Source organism: Asparagus officinalis, chromosome 8 (genome assembly GCF_001876935.1).
Source record: "Asparagus officinalis chromosome 8, Aspof.V1, whole genome shotgun sequence".
NCBI classification, from domain to species: domain Eukaryota; kingdom Viridiplantae; phylum Streptophyta; class Magnoliopsida; order Asparagales; family Asparagaceae; genus Asparagus; species Asparagus officinalis.
Genome location: NC_033801.1, coordinates 110129809 through 110140037, shown reverse-complemented (window position 1 = coordinate 110140037; position 10229 = coordinate 110129809). Strand labels below are relative to the sequence as shown.

General features: G+C 37.5%; 1 pseudogene; it reads right to left on the bottom strand.

Moving 5' to 3' along the window:
* Positions 4806-9579, bottom strand: LOC109819772 (annotated as a pseudogene).

The following is a 10229-nucleotide window of genomic DNA, read 5'->3' as shown; positions in this document are numbered from 1 at the left end:
TCTAAATATTATATGCAAGGGACTGATATTGAAAAACCCTTTAATCTTAGAATCACTAGTAAAGCTGGTTTAATTGGTTGGCAGTAAATAAAATGACAATAACAGAAATGGATGGATTTCCATTTTTGTTACGAGAAAAATAAATAAATAATATCAGGCTTTGTGAAAAAGTACGAGTGTTACGCCTATGCTTGCACGGATGGTGCATCGAACGAGAGTTAATGTACAAATCCATGGAACCTTAATCAAGTCTATGCACAAAAAGAAGTCTGTGAGGATCACTAGGAACAATGTAATTTTTTTTTTTTTTTTACGAAATTATTTTAAAGATGTTGAATTCAGTTTTTAACTGTAGGCTTGAATAGCTTTTTTAAGAGGGGAAAACAGGAGTTGAAAAGCTTATAATGCTAACCATCCCCATCTATATCTTTTAGCTGGTGAGGAGAGAATTGGGATGGCAAAAAAACGCAAATTTCCTCACTGCCTCACCTTCTAGTGAGGGAGATATAAAATAGCCATATAGTTCTCATTCCCTTCTCCAAACTCTACTCTAGGGTTAAGTGAGGGGTTAAGGAGACTTAACCCCTTCTTAACCCGTCAAACATAAAAAATCTATACAAGGGTTAAAGTTAGTTAACCCTCCATAATTTGCAAAACATAAAAAATATAAAAGGGTTAATCTAAGCTAACCCCTCTAGAGGGATTAAAATGAGTTAACCCCTCATTTTACTAATACTCCTATTTAGAAGGATTAATAGTTAACCTTTCTAATTATAAAGAAAATGGTCAAAATCATTGTTATTCCCAAACACTAAAACTGATCACAAGAACTAAAATAAAACTTATTTAACGAGTTAATAATTTAATCTTTCAGATTATCGAATGGGCTAAGTACATTAATCCTTCTTTTTAAGTACCCCTCTTCCTTAACCCTTTGTCAAATGGAGCCTAAGCGAACATGGATTGCAATTCATCATCTCTTTTCCTACTTACCTATTCAAGTACAAGTAGTTTTTTATACACATTCTTTCCCTTTCCGCTCCCTCCACTTGTATTTACGTCAATCGGAACACGTTGCAAAATACTAGTTGGAGATGGCATGCATCCACGGTATCTCATTAAAATTATTCGAATGCAACAAATAACACTCTACGTGGGATCTATGAATTTAACAAACATAGAGGTAGAAGAAGTAGAGACTAGAGATGAAGGAACAAATAAAAGTAATTATCCCTAGGTCTTAACTAACTGCCATGAGCGATTTTAGATCAGCAACCATCACGTGCCGGCTTTGTGTAAGCCGCTAATTTTTTAATTTTCTTTATATACGAAGGAGGGAAACTGTATTTTCCATGTTGTTAAAGGACCCCGTCACTGAAAAGAACACCAAAGTTGGTGCGCGGTAAAAAAAATCATAATTTTCTATTGCACAAAAAAATCATATACGAAGGAGGGAAACTGTATTTTCCATGTTGTTAAAGAGACTCGTTAATGTTGATTGATTTATGTATGTAGTTCTTATCGTATTACCAGAAACAATAAATGTTTCCTCTGGCATTTGTATCTTTTTATGCTGGCTTAAATGGCTTAAAATGATATCTAAGTCAGAGTCAATTTTTAGGTCATTTAGACTTACTGTTCGACATGGTATTACATTTTCAAGTTGTACTTCGAAAAGGCTAATTACTTCTCTAGATTTTTTTTACCAAAGAAGGTCGATTGATGTCTGGCTGAGTGCTATTACAGATTCCCACTGTATTCCTAACACTTGGCTTTCAGGTTTCATCTCAATTCCTCTGATATTAATACTTGATTTTGTCGCATCAAATATGTGAGGGTCATGAAAAGCAACAGAATAATTTAGGTGAATATTGACCCTAAGAATTCTATTGGCTAAAATGGATTTACATCCTCCTATTAACGCATCTAATGAATAGAAATTATTCTTTCATCCATACGAAGTAACATAATCGGAGTATTAACATCAGACTTAAATTGTCCGGTGATTTTAGCTTGGATAAGTCCAAGATGAAGATGGCTAATTCATTACATGTTCACTCATTGCCAGCCATGAAAATCCTGCACCGCTCAAGATAGAAGAAAGACCAATAAACCATCTTAAGAAAGAGCAATAAAGTATCTTATCTCTTAGAATCTAAGTATTTCGATATGGATAAATTTTTAAAAAGGCTTTTTGAAATTTTATCAGTAAAATTGATCTTTTAATTAGCAAGATCGACCATTTTTTGGCCATGTCATCACGGCGGGCCATAAAGTGCTCGATTTTGCAAAATAGAGATTTAAAAAAAAAACATGAGACTACTAATCACGTGTAATTAATCTGATTCTTTTAAAATACACGGGACTATTAATCAGATTAGCCCTTATTTAGTAGTCACTAACGACACGTGATTAGTAGTCATGTCTTTAAAAGTCTATTTTTTGTAGAATTAAGCACTTTTTGGCCAACCATGATAATGTAACTGTTTGTGGGAAAAATTTGCAGTAAAAGAAACGAAAGAAAATTTGATTTGTAATCCTTTAATCTCCGTTACAATTAGATTTCCTGATTACAAAAGAGAGGAGAATGAATTTGATTCTCCCCTTTGTTTAAAACTGGGTTCTTCACGGTGGCGATGGAGTGCCTCCCTCGAATACTCGCGTCGAGTTTGCTCTCCGTTGACGATCCGAATATCTTGATTCACTGGAACAATATCTTCTCCTCACGATTTGACGTTGTGGAGAACTTGCGTGGCAAGTTTGAAACTCTGGACGAGTTGGAAACTCTTGGAAAAGAGTTGATTTGAACCGATGATCGGTTCTCAAGCCAAGGCTGAAGGCTTCAAGGAATGCTCCAAAGGATGAATGCCGATCTCTCAATCTATGATGCTCCAAGATCTCCCCCTTTGCTGCCAAGTCCCAGATCCAAAAAGCCAGCCTGAAAAAGACTTGAACTCCGGACCAAAGAAGCCAACCTTGAACTCAGTTGAGTTTACTCGCTTTTATAGGGGATTAAAGGGGTGTAACCGCCCCCTTAAATCACTCCTAAGTGGGGTGTAACCGCCTACAAATCATGGGAACCGGTTTTGGAACCGTTCAGCTCATGCTTTGAACGAGTCAAACGTCCACGTTGGCGTTCAGGACCCTAACTCCGCATTTTAGACTGGAGACGCGGAGTTGGGTACCCGCTGGGCATTGAAAAACGCGGGTCCGACCCCAGCGTTTTGATGTTGTAATGCGGGTCCTACTCCAGCGTTTTGATGTTGTAACGCGGGTTCGACCCTCGCGTTTTGATGTTGTAACGTGGGTTCGACCCTCGCGTTTTACTGTTGACACACGGGGAGGACCTCCGCGTTTTGGTGTTGATACACGGGGAGCACCTCCGCGTTTTGGTCTTAGAGCGCGGTGATGAGTTTCGCGTCTTGCTTTGGAGAGATTATCAACAAGTAATCTCTTTTGTCATAGCGTTGCAAAGATCATTGTCTTGTAATCTTCGTCTTGGCTCCTTGAGAATATGAGAGTCGTCAGATTGTAACTCCCGATGTTGATTGTGAATGCTGTTGAACTAGAACTCTCATCGGTTGTCGTGAAGGTCGTCAGATTGTAACCTTCAGCGATATACGTGAAAGTCTTCAAATTGTAGCTTTCTGGAAGTCGTTAGATTGTAACTTCCATCATCGGTGTTTGATGGGGGATAAGCTATCTATTGTGATTTTTAGACAGCCTACAGTAACCAATAAATGGTCAGTTTTCTTAATGAAAGCAAAAAAAAAGATCGATTTTGCCAATAAAACTTTAAATACGTTACTTAGTTTCCTATTCTTTTGGGAATTGGAACAAAAAGTAAGAAAATGACATTATAGGATTTCAATAATTTCGTTTGGCTCAAAAAAAATTTGAGAAATGTTTTCCATAAAGCAAGAAAAGTACACAAATTTTTGGGTTATCCAGATCCTTAGTTTTGCATGGGAAATGGGCAAAAAAAACTCAAGAAAAGACTCTACGATGAGATGTTTCCTATTCTTTGCAAATAAGACAAACAAAATTTTGGATATGATTTCATATTCTTTACTATATTATTACAAAACAAACACATGTTTAAGTTTCTCAAGATATCTAAAAAATTATGACATTTAGTTTTTTGAGAGGGAATTCATTTCCGTAAATTTTAGGAAATGAACCAAACACGCCCTTAACCGCACCCACAGTGTATGTGCGGCTGAGAAGCAATATTTAGTTGCTGCTGGTGATCAACAACAGCAAACCGCCGCCGCTGCTTGGTAACCCAAAATTGATGATTTGGGGAATAAATATACAATATGAAGAATTGGAAGGTAAGTAGGCAAATTACTCCTTTTAGAATTCACTTCAAATTTGTAGCCAATAAGATTTAAATCTGAATTGCTTCGATACCATGAGAATGCGAAATAGCGTTCATGATCAACAGTGGTCAACTCGAATCCCAATGTGGTGAGGTCTCAAAGAGCCTCCGCTTCAGAAGATATCGAAAACGCCCTTCCATCACACATATAACTACAAAAGTTGCGGTAATAATAGAGGGTCATAGCTTTATATTCTAATAACAAAAAAGTACATGCATTCAGAATAATGAATTTAGGGATGATATTTTTATGAAGCAAGTATATTGCAACACTGTTTTATTTACTAGCCCATTTCTAATGTATTAGCTTTTCGTCGAATGCATGTCCACACAAAAAAGTATGATATTTTTTTTAGTTCTTGATGAAAAAATTAACGAAAAAAATATTGTAAAGTACGATATCGTACATTTTAGTTCACAATAATACTGAAAATCAAAGTTCATAAGAGAACTCAAGACAGATGCGAACCAGTTCGCTTGACTGACTTTATGAATAAGAACCATGTTGGTACAACAACAGATGCTCACGATGAGTTTAGAAACTCGAGGAGGCTTGATACAAAAATATAATAGGCATTTCTAATAGCAAACACATGGTTTTTTATTTTATCGTGGGTAAGCGACTTTACATTCTTAGCCTAGAGAGGCTAAAAAGAAAATCATATAAGTGGAAGGTACATAAATAACGTATACTCATACCTGTCTTCTCCAGCGAATCACTCTTCCTTGGTAGTTACCCTCCTCGAATAATATACAAACCGCCGATTTCACTATTTTGCAAGATTATCCGACCTTTTGAGCCATTTGGTACTGTTTGATAATTAGTTGCGCGTATAATAACTCATTCCATGAATCAGGAACACCAGGCAAGCACCAGTGGCTACAATCCTGAAACCTCAACGGATCTTTTCTCTCCTCCTCGCTTAGGTTTTTCTTTCGGTATACAGAAGGATGAGCATCCTTTCTATAATCGGTCATTCTAGTAATATTTAAATAGACAACTGGGGTCCTCATTCCCTTGATCACTGACTCTAGTATACTCATCTTTGAAGGATAAGATGAGAGGTATTCCTCTTTCTTTATTGGTTCCGTCTCTTTGTCGCATGCCCCTCCGGAGTTCCATTGGCCTCCCCTAAAATAAGGAGAGCGAATTCAATTCAATTCAAAGTTCTATGTAAGCTATACAAAACTGGAAGTGAAAGACATCTTTTAGGTTGAATTGCATATAACCCCCCTCATCTATACCTTCGCGCGTAGATCATATACGACGGCCACCCTACCACGGGGGGGGGGGGGGGGGACCAATCCGTTCCAATCTGAAGTGTGCGGAGAGGAGTGTTACCTGCAACTTATGTTTATGAGTTGAGGGTGGTTAAATGCTGCTGAATGTATAGATGGAAGGGGGGTTATTTGCAATTTACTCCATCCTTTTATCAGAACTCACTAAAATACTAGACTAGCCTATAGAGTGGAACTCATTTTCCAATAAGGCCTAAAAACTGATGCCGACTATAATAAGACATAAAAAATTACACATTTTAAAACTCATTTTCCAATAAGACCTAAAAACTGACACCGACTATAATAAGACATAAAAAATTACACATTTAACCAATAAGGCCTACTCTGATTGCCGGATTTTTGCATATGTACCCCTCAAATATTCCACACTTACAGATTTTTCCCTCCAAAAATTCAAATATGTGCAAAAAAAAACTCCCTCCCTCCCTCAAACCATCCACCCCCCCCCCCAAAAAAAAAAAAAAAATCTCCTTCATCCTCCTCTCCTCCCCTCCCCTCCCCTCCCCCACTCCTCTTTGCTCCTCTCCACTCCAAGATCCTCACTCTCACCTCTTCTTCTCCAACCTTACCCCTCTTCTCAACCTCTTTCTACTCTCTCATTTCGCTCTCCTCCTCCCCTTAGTCCATTCCTCTCTCTCTCTCTCCTCTCTCCCCTCAAAACATTTACCAAAAGCCGAGGAGGGAGTGGAGAAAGGGGAGGAGGAAAGTGAGGGCAGTGAGGAGGGAGGTTAAGAAGATGGGCAATGTAAGTGAGGAGAGAGAATTCTTTTTGCGGATATTTGAATTTGGAGGGCAAATTTGTAAGCGTGTGAGATTTGAGAGGTATATATGCAAAAATCCTTAATTTTGGTAGGCCTTATTGGTTAAGTCAGACTATTTTTACATCTTACAATCGCCAATGTCAATTTTTAGGCCTTATTAGAAAATGGGTGTCACTTTTTATGCTAATCTGATATTTTAGCCTATTAGAAATGGTTAATTGCACATACACTCCTTGTACTTTGAGTGTGTAGCCAATTAATACTCCCTAAATTCTAAACATTATTTCCCAATGTAAGCTAAGATGTCATGCACGGATCACATGATAATTAATCACTTTTTACCCTCAGTTTAATTGCAAAGACTAAATTGCCATCGAAATTGAGGCAAAAATGTCATGTCAATTGATACTCAGGAGGTGTAATAAGTGCTAATAAAAAGATCAAGCGGGGGGGGTATGGCTACCATCACAGTACATGCAACTAACCCTATTAAATAATGAGATCTAAGGGGAAATACAAAATATAAATCTTGTGTCCCCTACATTAAGACGAACATGAACTCGAGAAATAGCCTACAAGTCACAACATGATCTTCTTGTCTACTGGTGTAAGGAAATCTTCCCTGTTATCGATTATTTCTCTGATAAATCCAGAAAACAACAAATTAAAAAATAATTAATGTAGCGATGACTACCTGAAATGGGAAGCAGAGTAACCCCTGAAGAAGACAAAGCTCTTATTCGGGTTTACATTTGTATCTATCCATTTAGCCCATGTATTTAGAGCCTTATGGAATGCATCCACAACATTGAGTTCACTATAGACTTTATTTCCTTCTTGATAGTAGTCTTTCCTGTATTAATAATTCAATATCAGTCTTAAGTCCTAGACAAGAACAATTACAAAATTATACACTTTATGACTATGATAATTTTCAATTACCCTTTTGATGTCTTCTCATGGGTCCACCAATGGCCAGTGTTGAAGATGATGGCATGTGCATCTTTATACTTAGAAGATGATCTCTCAATTATATCAAGTCGTAGAGTTTCCTTTGTCCCATTGCCAGCGGGCATTTCCCATATATTCCTAACAAAAATAAGGATACAATACAAATTAGTATGACAATTATATAGAACACAAAACCATCACGAAATATTTAGGAGTTCTATACAAAAATTACTATTTTTATTAGGAAAAAAATACCACGAACTTCGAAATCAACAAAAAGGTCCCGCACACTATAAGAAATCAAGATGATAGTTTTAGGATAATACATGAAAATTTATGTTGTTTGACAATCCCGTGATTTCGTGGTAGTTTATTGGCTTTATACGAACATTCATGTTAGTTTTGCAAATTATAGATAGAAGTTCAAGGTATTTAATTCACGTGTCATTCTCTGAAAGTTTGTGGTTTTCTGTTGATTTGAAAATTTATGATATTTTTCATGGCATTTTTGTACAAAACTACTAAAAATTTGTGGTAATTTTGTAAAATTTTCCCAAAAAACTGCCGTATGCACAAGAATGTACCTTAAACAAGAAAGAATATGATCCTTCTGTTCTGAATTCATGCCTACCAGAAGCCTCAAAAACCTTCTTTTTATCCTTAACTGAATTCCTCAAGACACAAACTAGAGATTCCCACATGTTTCTATTGAGTGAATCACCAACAAAAACTAGGCGCTTCCCTCTCAATCTCTCCAACATATCGGTAGCATTCAACCTACATCCCAAATTGAAGTAAGTTAAATTTTGAATGAAATATGCAACACCCTATATCTCAAATCTAAACTAATGTTAAAACGAACTTACAAAATATGCATAGAGTAATGAATAAAAACATATAGAAAATGATGGAGTTCTCTCATACTCAGTCCACATTCAAGTAGTTGATTTCATAAGAAATGAGACATCCTCAGAATCAAAGAAATTAAATAGGCATAGCAAATTTCTCTAATAAATAAAACATAAGGTGAAGAAAATCATGCAAACGAAACATAATCAAATTAGTAGAGATGAAAAATATATCAAAACAATGACTACTTACAAAAAGGTCTCACCTCGGGATATTACAACCAGTTGGCTGCCACCGGAGCTTCTGATAACTCCGATCAGGCCTACCGTTGAGATAACAATCAAAAGGCTCATCAATATGAGGGCAAGATCCCTCAGGGTATAAGGGATAAGACTCATCCTTCACCCAATGCCCATGAAACATATCACAACCAATCATATCCTCGATCCATTTCTCCTTCTTCTTCCCATTGTTTTTCATTTTTGAACTAGTTGAGTTTGTAGGATTAGCCCCTGATTCTTTCTGGGTTCTTTCTGAAACTCCATTTGATTTCACAGGATTTCTATCAGCTGCATTCTGATTCTTTTCCCAAATTCCACTCTCGGTCCGATTCTTCCCCTGTTTCTGTTCTGAAACTCCACTTCCTTTAGACCCATCTGAACTCACAGTCTGATTCTTCCCAATTTCTACGGAATTAGTCTTTGATTCTTTCTGGGTTTTCGACGAAACCCCATTTGATGTTGAAGAAATACCATTAGCCTTAGACCCAATTGAACTCGTTGTCTGATTCTTCCCCAAAACCCTAATCCCTCCAGCATCGAACCCTTGAGACCCAAGCCCATCTCGACTCCGATTCTCCCTCGAACCCCCATTAAACCAAGACCCACCACCTCGCTCGATGCGATTGCTGGCCGAAGAAGACGATGAATTGGGGAAGAAGTGGGAGAAGAGAGAGGAGACCTGAGATCTGTAGGGAGCAATGGAGGCCTTGAGAGAGGAGGTTGAAGGCGAGGAGAAAAGATTGTGGAACCAAGGAGATGACGAGTTGTTCGATGGGTTGAAGGCGAGGAAGGCGGTGCAGCCGATGAAGGAGAAGATGAATCCGTAGGCGAAAAGCTTTGTTCCTCTGGTTGAGATTAGGTTCTTGAGATTGAGATCGGAGGAGATTGGGTTTGGGTTCTTCATTGACCGAGATCGAGATCGAGATCGAGATCGGGGGAGGGGGAGAGAGAGGAGTTAATGGGTTTGGGGTAGCGAAGGAAGTGGGTGATGATATCACCGAAGCGGAGAGAGATGGAGACAGGAGTCAATGGGTTTGGGGAAGTGAAAGAAATGGGTGGGTTTGGCGAAGTGAAAGAAACGGGTGATGATATCACTGAAGTGGAGACTGAGCTGTTTTCTGCGTATCAGAAATGGGCATGGGTTTTCAGCGTAACTTCGGATTTGCCATCGGGGTTGTTTAGGAGACTATCACCGTCCATCTTGATGTACCTATTAATATCAACCATGAACTCAAAGTTTAATTGTCTATAACTTTAGAACACAGCAGTAACAAATACAGTTACATTAAATACTAAAAACAGTAATAACAAGTACCGTCACATTAAATACTAATTATGTTAATTGTCGAAAATAATATATGAATCAAGGCTTATATGTTAGATCCATCCCCCCTCTCTCTCTCTCTCTCCAGTGTGTTGTATAGAATTTTCTTTTTTCCTTTGTGATTAATCATCGTTTTGTGTGAAAATATAGATAAGCTGGAAAAAAGATAACTTTATTCTCTAGTTAACAGAGTAAAATTAGTTTGGCGTTTTGTTTTGTTTTTTTCTCAATTTTGATACCACCCAATTTGAACTATAACATGACTTCATGCTCGAACAGTCGAACTAGAAGAAGAGAATTTAATGAGGTTCATTTAGAGGGAAATGTTTGGACATTATTTAATTAGGTTAATAATTGATTAATGTTCATATTGCGACTTA